This window comes from Berghia stephanieae, chromosome 2 (assembly GCF_034508935.2).
Source record: "Berghia stephanieae isolate SIO BIC M18660-M18661 chromosome 2, UCSD_Bste_1.3, whole genome shotgun sequence".
NCBI lineage: Eukaryota > Metazoa > Mollusca > Gastropoda > Nudibranchia > Aeolidiidae > Berghia > Berghia stephanieae.
In genome coordinates this window covers 63,684,712-63,693,593 of record NC_088361.1, presented here as the reverse complement: position 1 = coordinate 63,693,593, position 8,882 = coordinate 63,684,712, and the positions used below count along the sequence as shown (strand labels likewise).

Genomic DNA, 8,882 nt, shown 5'->3' with positions numbered 1-8,882 from the left:
TGTGTTGTTTGCTAAGTCTTTCGTTTTGTTTCTGTAGGTTCCTTTGTTTGTTTTGCTGGGTTTTTTTTTGTTTTTGTTTTTTTCGATGACTACGATGTTACTAGTTTGCATCTGTGTGAGTGCGTCTATGTCAATATTGTATTGTGATAAATGTGTAACCAAATGACAAATTGCCACTTTTTTAGGACAATAAAGATTTATTATTATAATTATTATTGTTTTTGGGTTTTTTTTTCTTGATTTTCTAAATAATGTAACACATGAAAAGTCTTCACGTTTGTGTGCCATCTCTAATGCCATTACACACCTGCAATTAGAATCCCAGGTTTTACTCGTCAGGGCAGACCCCTAACTGGTAGATCGGACGGAAAGTATGGGGATCTGAGGGCGAAAATGACAAACCATCCTTCCTCATTAACATTTATTGACATGTTTGATATATATATATATATATATATATATATATATATATATATATATATATATATATATATATATATATATATACATTTATATATATATATATATATATATATATATATATATATATATATATATATATATATATATATATATATTATGGGGAAGCAACCTGGAAACAATATCACTTTTCCTTATCTTTTTTTTTTAGCCTGGAAGAAAACTTTTAGCCCATCAATTTTATAATATATGAACTGTCAAAATTTACAAGTCCACGCGTGCATTGTTTCAACTAATGCTTAATTAAGAAAATATATCTTCTTATTTTTTTAAACCGTTATCCACCATTTAGCCACTGTATTGCGTTTCACTCGCGAGGTTTGAGAGTTTTTGCCAAAATGAGGATAATTTAAATCGATCGATATTTGAAGGACGAGTTTTCTAGCCAACTGTTTAAAAATGTGTTTTTCCAGAGTGCGGCGATTAACTGTCTAATTATCTGACTTGTCCTTATAAATCTATTCCATCAATTACCTGTGAACTTACGTCTTTGTCTCTCAAGTAATAAGTCTCAGCAATTATACTACAAAATGAGATAATTGGAAACCCAATTTTCACTGAAAGCAATTACCTTGCAGTATCAATTGATGATATGAGTCATACCAATACATTAAACTGTATGTAATCTTTGATATTTATAGTCTGATTGATATAATTCAGTGAGAACTAATCGCGAACAGGCTGTTTACAAGTAATAACAAAGAGCTGAGTGACATCAACTTTGTTCCTTTTATATTTACTTGTGGACTAACACAGTTTGATACACTGCCTTATATTTATATAACTCCACCACCTCTAACATGTTGAAGATTCTCAAACCCCAGACTTCTTTAAAGTCTCAGGTTTAAAATATGTGATAGGTTGTGGGTCATTTTAATTAAATGGCATTAGGGAGTAATTATTTTATAGTCAAAATGTAATATGCCGTTTTGTTACTGTACAGAAGTATTGTGGTAGGTTTGACAATGAGACATTGGGTCCTTTGTTAGAATGACTACAAATAGAAAAAAAAACCGAGAATTAATATTAGATAGACTGAGATATTTTGAGCATAAAGACTTAAGGGTTAATTGGAAAATGTCAATGCCAATAAAACAAGTCTTTGTTAGGTGTTATTTAAGGAAAATACAATGGCAATAAACAATAGAAGAGTAAAGTTTGTTTCAAATCAGAGTCGGGCTGCCGTAATTGTAAACTGTACGATTGAAGTATGTGTTCAATCCTCTCATATTATGGTAGACACTGCCAATACCAACTTATGGGGTTGTCAATACGTCCAAGTTGAATACATCATGAGCATGGCCTGATTTTGATTTTGTTGGCTCCTTTTCAATATCATTTTCTAGAGTTGACAACATGAAACGTTCAGTTTACCTGCTTTTCCGCTAAGCGCATATTCTTCATCTGACATTTTTATATTTTAGGGGACAACTGATATTTGATGAAATCCAAGGTCAAATGCCTCATTAAGAATAGTTGACTTGCTTCCACTGGAACAAAGTTTAGATTTTAATAGATTTATTAATCAAAAACATCCATTGCTGCATCGTATATATGGTAATTCGTTGTCTTCTCCCGCATTTTTGGACATGTACTGTTTGGGTTGTTACTACAGCATTCTAATGAAAGAGGTGTAAATACAAGACCACAATACATTGCAATTCATACAGCCATGCTACAAATCTCTCTCCTCCTTCCTCCCCCTCCCCCTCCCCCCCCCCCCCCCCCCCCACACACGCCATCCCTCCGCAACTTTGAGATTTAGGAGTATCTTTTATGTTCATGCAGTCGTTAGAAGGAGAAAATAAGGTACACCTATAATTTGTTATTAATAAATAAAACCTACAATTTGAAACAAGATAATATGTTTTTGACGGAGAGCCATGGATTCTGCAATCACTCAATATACGTGTAATATCTTATAGTAGGGGGAATTAGGTCCAAAAAACTCTTGAATTGTGCAAACAGGGTTGAAAGCATGAAAATTACATATGTTGTAGAATATGAAAAACCCTATAATTTATGATATAGAACCACTCTGAGAGATCAGTATTAGTTGAGATACAAGGTTTTTAAGATGAGAAAATTTTGAAATGGACGACAATAATTTATTTCATTTTTATTGTGTAAACATTCAAGGCAAGCCAACCAAAGGTTGTTTTACGTCATCCTTTGGATTCCCATTGGTGACTATTTTTAGCGACGAAGCGGATGTTTTCCTTTCTCTTTACTTTCGATTCACGAACCATACAAATTATTTAATCGTAAATATTATTCAATTTCACGTCTAGCGAGCAATACTCTATAATATGAGATTTTTTCTGTATCTGATTTAATAAATATAATCAATTGGTCTAAAACGGACGGGCAGACGGAAGACGAGCAGAGGGTAGACAAAACAGACTAGCAGAACACAGCTCAATAAATGCCGATGACCGGTGTTGACAAAGGACAGTGCTCCTTCTCCCCTCCTCCTGTTTTCTTTTCTTTCCAAAAATACTGCAATAATCATTTTACGTGAGTTAAAAACTATTTCGGTCAAACTTGATGACAGTAAAGAGTCAGCATACCACTTACATTGCTATAATTATCATCATTATCATCATCATCATCAATCACTATGATGCTGTATTGTGGCAAGTTATTTACTTTACGTTATTTATCGCAAAGGGACAATGGGAGAATGTTCTATTTGTACTGTTGTGTCCTTATATAAGGCACTGCACACATTTTGCCTGCTGATGATGGGTCTTTAACAGAAAGAACGAGAGAGAGAGAGAGAGAGAGAGAGAGAGAGAGAGAGAGAGAGAGAGAGAGTAATGACAGAATATTGCATTTGCCTAATAAAGGAATGCATGATTTCAGATACACATACAATAGCAAAAATAACTGCTCCCAGAGAATGGGACAAGTGTTTGATATGCCAACAAGATAACACAGACCGTTTATAATGTCCCTCTAAGTCGAGGAGGTATGACAAAGGGCAAGGCTATGAAACACTTTTTGAAGATTTAACACAATTCAATTCTTTGGTTTGTGATGAAAACAAGTTGGGCGTATCAATTTTTTTAATTCACCAGAAAGAAATGATATTATTGAAAGCTTAAAACAAAATTATGCTAAATGGCATAAGTATTGTCGTGTAAAATCTAATGCTAACAAAATTAGGCGATTAGAATTAAAGGAATCTAAAAGAAATGCCCTACAAGAATTCCAAACTTCGTCATTTGACTTGGAGGAGTCACCGAATGAATATATTTCGCAACCCACGAGAATAATGAGTCAACGTTCAAAATTAGAGATTGGCTATAATAAACAAACGTGCTTTTTTTTTTTTTTTTTTGTAAAAACATGGAATCGGGAGTACTCCATTCTGAAATGACAACAGAAATGGAAGAAAATATTCGTGAAATATCGTTATCTATAAAAGATTCTGATATGTTGTCATTTATTGTCGGAAGAGATTTAGTCAGTAGGCACACTACCGCCCTATACCATAAAATTTGTCATGCACGATACTTTAAAAAAACAAGCTTTAAAAGATGTCAGTGCTGATGATAATCATGATGTCACAGTTCTTGAAAGCAGTCGAGCTTTTGCTAACATTATATCTTTTATAGAAGAGAACCCTGCAACAAATGTGACGATCGACATGAACCACTGTGGAGCTTATTTCCAGAATTGTCAAAAGTGTCCCAAAAATTCATCAAATGTTCATATAAGAGAGAATGTATCGGCACCCGATGCAAGTATTTAAGGTCCGGTTTGCCTTGCACGGACTTGTGTAGATGCGGGGTGTGTGTGTGGGGGGGGGGGGGGGGTGTTAGGTCAGTACAGTAATGAGTAAAATTCTCTCTCTCTCTCTCTCTCTCTCTCTCTCTCTCTCTCTCTCTCTCTCCCCTCTCTCTCTCTCTCTCTCTCCTCTCTCTCTCTCTTCCTCTTTCTCTTCCTCTCTCCCGCTCACTCCCTCTCCCCCCTCTCCCTATTTTATCTACTAGTTAGGTTAGTACAGTAATGAGTAAAATTCTCTCTCTCTCTCTCTCTCTCTCTCTCTCTCTCTCTCTCTTCTCTCTCTCTCTCTCTCTCTCTCTCTCTCTCCGTCTCTCCCGCTCACTCCCTCTCCCCCTCTCCTGCTTTTATCTACTAGTTACAACATGAAATAACCATCAGTTAGCTACCGTAAATGGTTACCGGTGTATTTAAAGTTTTAGAACGCACATTGTGTTGTTGTTATTTCTTCGGATAAGTAATGCTATATAGGAAAAAATAAAAGTGCTAAAAACGCACTGTTATGATAAATTGCCAGAGTGGTTCTATATCAGGTGTTATTTATACGGGTCATAGCTACCTATATGCCAATTTTCAGGATTTCAACCCCAATGTGCACGGTTTTAGCCTAATTTTCCGTAATACAATGAATATGAAGAAAATATATATTTTTACGCAGTTATTTCCCTTGTTTAATATAGCTGTAATAGGTAAAATCTTAGGCCTTAAACCGATACGTTATGATTGATTGCCAGAGTGGTTCTATATCAGATGTTTTTTCTATGGGTCTTAGCAACCTGTATGCAAATTTTCATGCTTTCAACCCGAATTTGCACGGTTTTAGCCTAATTCCCCCTACTATTAAATAAAATACTGAAAATAAAAACTCACCACTGTTCAAGGTTGAAGTTGAGGCGAATAAAGTAATGCGAAAAAACTGTTGACCATGCGCCAGAATAAAATGAAGGGTATATGAAAAAAAAAGTGTAGAATTTCAGATATCGGACGAAAAATGCGAATTGTAAAAAATTCGGTATGGTCGTAAGCGAATAAATAAATAAATATATTAATTATTTTAAAACAAACAAAAAGATTAATATGTTGCTACTGCCATAACCTATAAACCTGTTTATTATAATTCGATATAGTTGCTATGTACGATATAAAATATCAAATTTTTGATGTTTACCAGTTGTTTATCGAATCAATGATTATTAATAAGAAATGACAGGGAAGCTTTGTGAAAATAATATGCATGGGAACGAAAAATAATTGTGGTTATGGAATCTATATAAAAGGCTTGAAATCTTGATTAATCTTCAAAATCAAATCCGTGCTTGACGCTATTTGTGCCTTTTGTCTCTACCTTTTCCACCTGTTTTCGTCTACATAAGTCAACTGCAGTTTGAAGTAGCCTTCGTTGTCGGAAATTTGAATTGATAAAGTCCATTTCAATATTAAAGGTAATTCAGCCACAAGCTACAAAGGATTGGTTTGTATCGACGTGTACTTATTTGCAGGTCTGATAACCCAAATTGCTATGGCCTCATAGGTTTGTTTCCAAATAGTTTTTAAAATAAAGAAGAAAGTTTATGCTAGGGAAAACAATTTACAACATTAAAAAGTTGATGTGTCTCTTAGAGGAATTACATGTATTGAAATGCAATGCGAGAAGAAAAGAAAAAATAGAAAGAAGAAAAAAGAAATGTTGCCTCACCTAGCAGCCTCTAAATATTATAGATAGGTCTTTCCCAGCTTTTTTTTTTTCAAGCACTGCAGTTTATTTCACTTTCTTGTTCATTATTATTTTATCATTGCACTCTCAAACTCAAAACTATGCAAAGATTCATTCAAAATTTAAAATTAAGCATCATAAAAATATAGAATTTTGCTTTCTCTACAAAAGAAAACGGCTCCAATTTATGGTTGCAAAATATTTTAGTTCAAATTTAACGCCTGAAATAAACTGGTGTTGGTCATCATCATTTTTTTCATCATTTCTTTCATCATTTTTATTCGAATCCTATAAATGAGAAAACTGATCAACTTTTAGAACATTTGAGGCAGGCAATGTTGCATGATAAAAACAGGAATGATGTTTGTGTATAATGCAGTGCTAGATAAGTCGGCCAAACAGATAAAATATTCATGTCTTGTTAAGGTTGATTTTAGGGACGGCTTTTAATATGTTCAATGTTCAAACTTGAAATTTAATTACTGCATGTTATGCAACACGTATTCTTTTAAAAATATTTTAAACAAAATCTAAGTGAAATGTTTTATTTTCTAAATAACGAAAGATAATATTAAAACTAAATAAAAGAGAGAAAAAAATCAGTAATCAAGCTTTTATTTCCCCAAAATTAAAATTCTGTTTTTTTTTTTAATGGAAGACCGAAATAAGCTGGGCATTCCGCAAAATGAGCAATATAACTAAGTGTCTTGCTCAAAGTTGAAACGAAAAGCACCAAAAAAAATAATATGACTCGAACCCGTGCCCTTTTGGATTACAATGAATACCCGTTCCATTCGGCCACCTCACAATCGTGTCAACATTAGACAACAGTATTGCATGATTCTCCCACAATATTTAACTAGTAACTGGTCAAAAATCGTGAGAGAATCATGTACATTATGGGGATAGTGTTCAAACAACTTATTGTATTGATCCGGGGTGGGGGGGGGGGGGGGATTTCATAAGTAAATTATTACGTTTTATAAGGTTATTTGATATCAATTAGCACTTGCGTGACCCACACGTTAATTACTAATCCTGGCGTATAGATATTGCTATAATATGACCTCAGGTAACATCAAATCCTTTAAGTCGAAATGAATGTATATGTGACGAGACTTGTGAACCCCCCACCTTTTTTTCATTTTTTTTTTTTTTTTTTTTTTTTGGATTCCTTTAAATTAAATTAAATGAATAAATGAAAATGCACACCAGTTTAGGGTAATTTTATGTTTTTACTAGATATCTATGTTTGGCACTCTTCAGTTTTTCATTTATTCCTAAAAGCAGTTTATATGGAATTGAATTTTTGTTTGGTTATATTATTGATGTCTGTCGCCTGTTAGATGCTTTTTGTGTGTGTACAATCGAGGATATGATTTTTTATACCTGCTAAGTCTCTTTTATATCATTCAGTGGAAAAATATGTTTGCCATTTCATAAGTAAGGTTACCAGATTACAGACGGACTCCGGAAAAACTCGTATTTAAAAATTGGCCAAGAAATGTGTCCAAATATCGATCGGTTTAAATGACACTCATCTCGGGATGCACTTTCAATCCTGAGACTTCGCGAAGTTTCCTTCAAATATAACAAAAATATTAGTTCTTGTTCAATTTACTAAAATAATTCTGGCCGATTCATACGATTCGGTGTTCCTGGAAGCAAGTTGCCTAATCCTACGATCCGCTGCTCGCACCCGGGTACCCAGTGAATAAATTCCGGGTCTTCACAGCTCTAACTACCTGCCTGCTTGCTTCGCACATTGAGACATTTTCATGTGAAATTTCCATCTTATGACTGATTAATGTCCATTCCATTTGTATCTGTTCACTTTTGTGTGTAATGAAATGTTATTAATGATTTTAACTACGATGTTTTACCATTTGGCCTCCTATTGCATCGCAGGCTTCATTTTTCAATATAATGATTAAATTTATTCAAAACATTACATTTTGTTACAAGTTCGTGATAGCGCCTTTGTTTGCCATATATTTGTCAGAAATTAATGTTGGTGCTTGTGCTTTTCTTCATTTAATTATAAGTTGAAATTTATTCTCTGCGTGGTTTTAGTAATTGTCTAACATAATCAAACCTTTCGCACAATCGAATGGAAGTAATTGAGAGAAAGGATTTAAAATAATCGAATATGGTATCTATATTTAAGCTTGCTATGCCGAATGTGAATCATTTAAGTGCAAAGCGTGATTTCTCGCGTCTAAATTTAACCGTCTCCTTACCAACCATAGGAAAATTGGCTTATTTGTTAGGATTCAATGAAAATTGTTCTTATTTAGATTTGTTTTTGTGCATCAGAACATTTGAAAAAAAAAACTTTGTTTCAATTATAAGAACTTCATTAGTTTATGCAAAGTTCGCTTGCTCCACAAAATTATGTATATAATGTACTTATTATTTTTGAGTTTGAGTTTAAAAATATCAATTTCTTGTGTCATGTAGGTATGAAAATGATCGACTTCCTCCGCTTCACCCTTACGCTCCTCATTCGCATCCTTCTTCTTTTCGTACTCCTTATCATTATTCTTCTTCTTCGTCTTCTTCTTCTTCTTCTTCTTCTTCTTCTTCTTCTTCTTCTTCTTCTTCTTCTTCTTCTTCTTCTTCTTCTTCTTCTTCTTCTTCTTCTTCTTCTTCTTCTTCTTCTTCTTCTTTCTTCTTCTTCTTCTTCTTCTTCTTCTTCTTCTTCTTCTTCTCTTCTCTTCTTCTCTTCTTCTTCTTCTTCTTCTTCTTCTTCTTCTTCTTCTTCTTCTTCTTCTTCTTCTTCTTCTTCTTCTTCTTCTTCTTCTTCTTCTTCTTCTTCTTTTTTTTCTTCTTCTTCTTCTTCTTCTTCTTCTTCTTCTTCTTCTTCTTCTTCTTCTTCTTCTTCTTCTTCTTCTTCTTC

General features: G+C 33.7%; 1 long non-coding RNA gene across 1 annotated transcript in view; it reads left to right on the top strand.

Annotated features, from left to right (window-relative positions):
* Window positions 1-5,552: 5,552 nt before the first annotated feature.
* Window positions 5,553-8,882, top strand: part of LOC144965325 (uncharacterized) — an 11,654-nt gene continuing 8,324 nt past the window's right edge. Inside the window, exon 1 of the long non-coding RNA XR_013644000.1 lies at window positions 5,553-5,711. This is a non-coding gene — a long non-coding RNA (uncharacterized LOC144965325). The remainder of the gene's footprint in view (window positions 5,712-8,882) is intronic.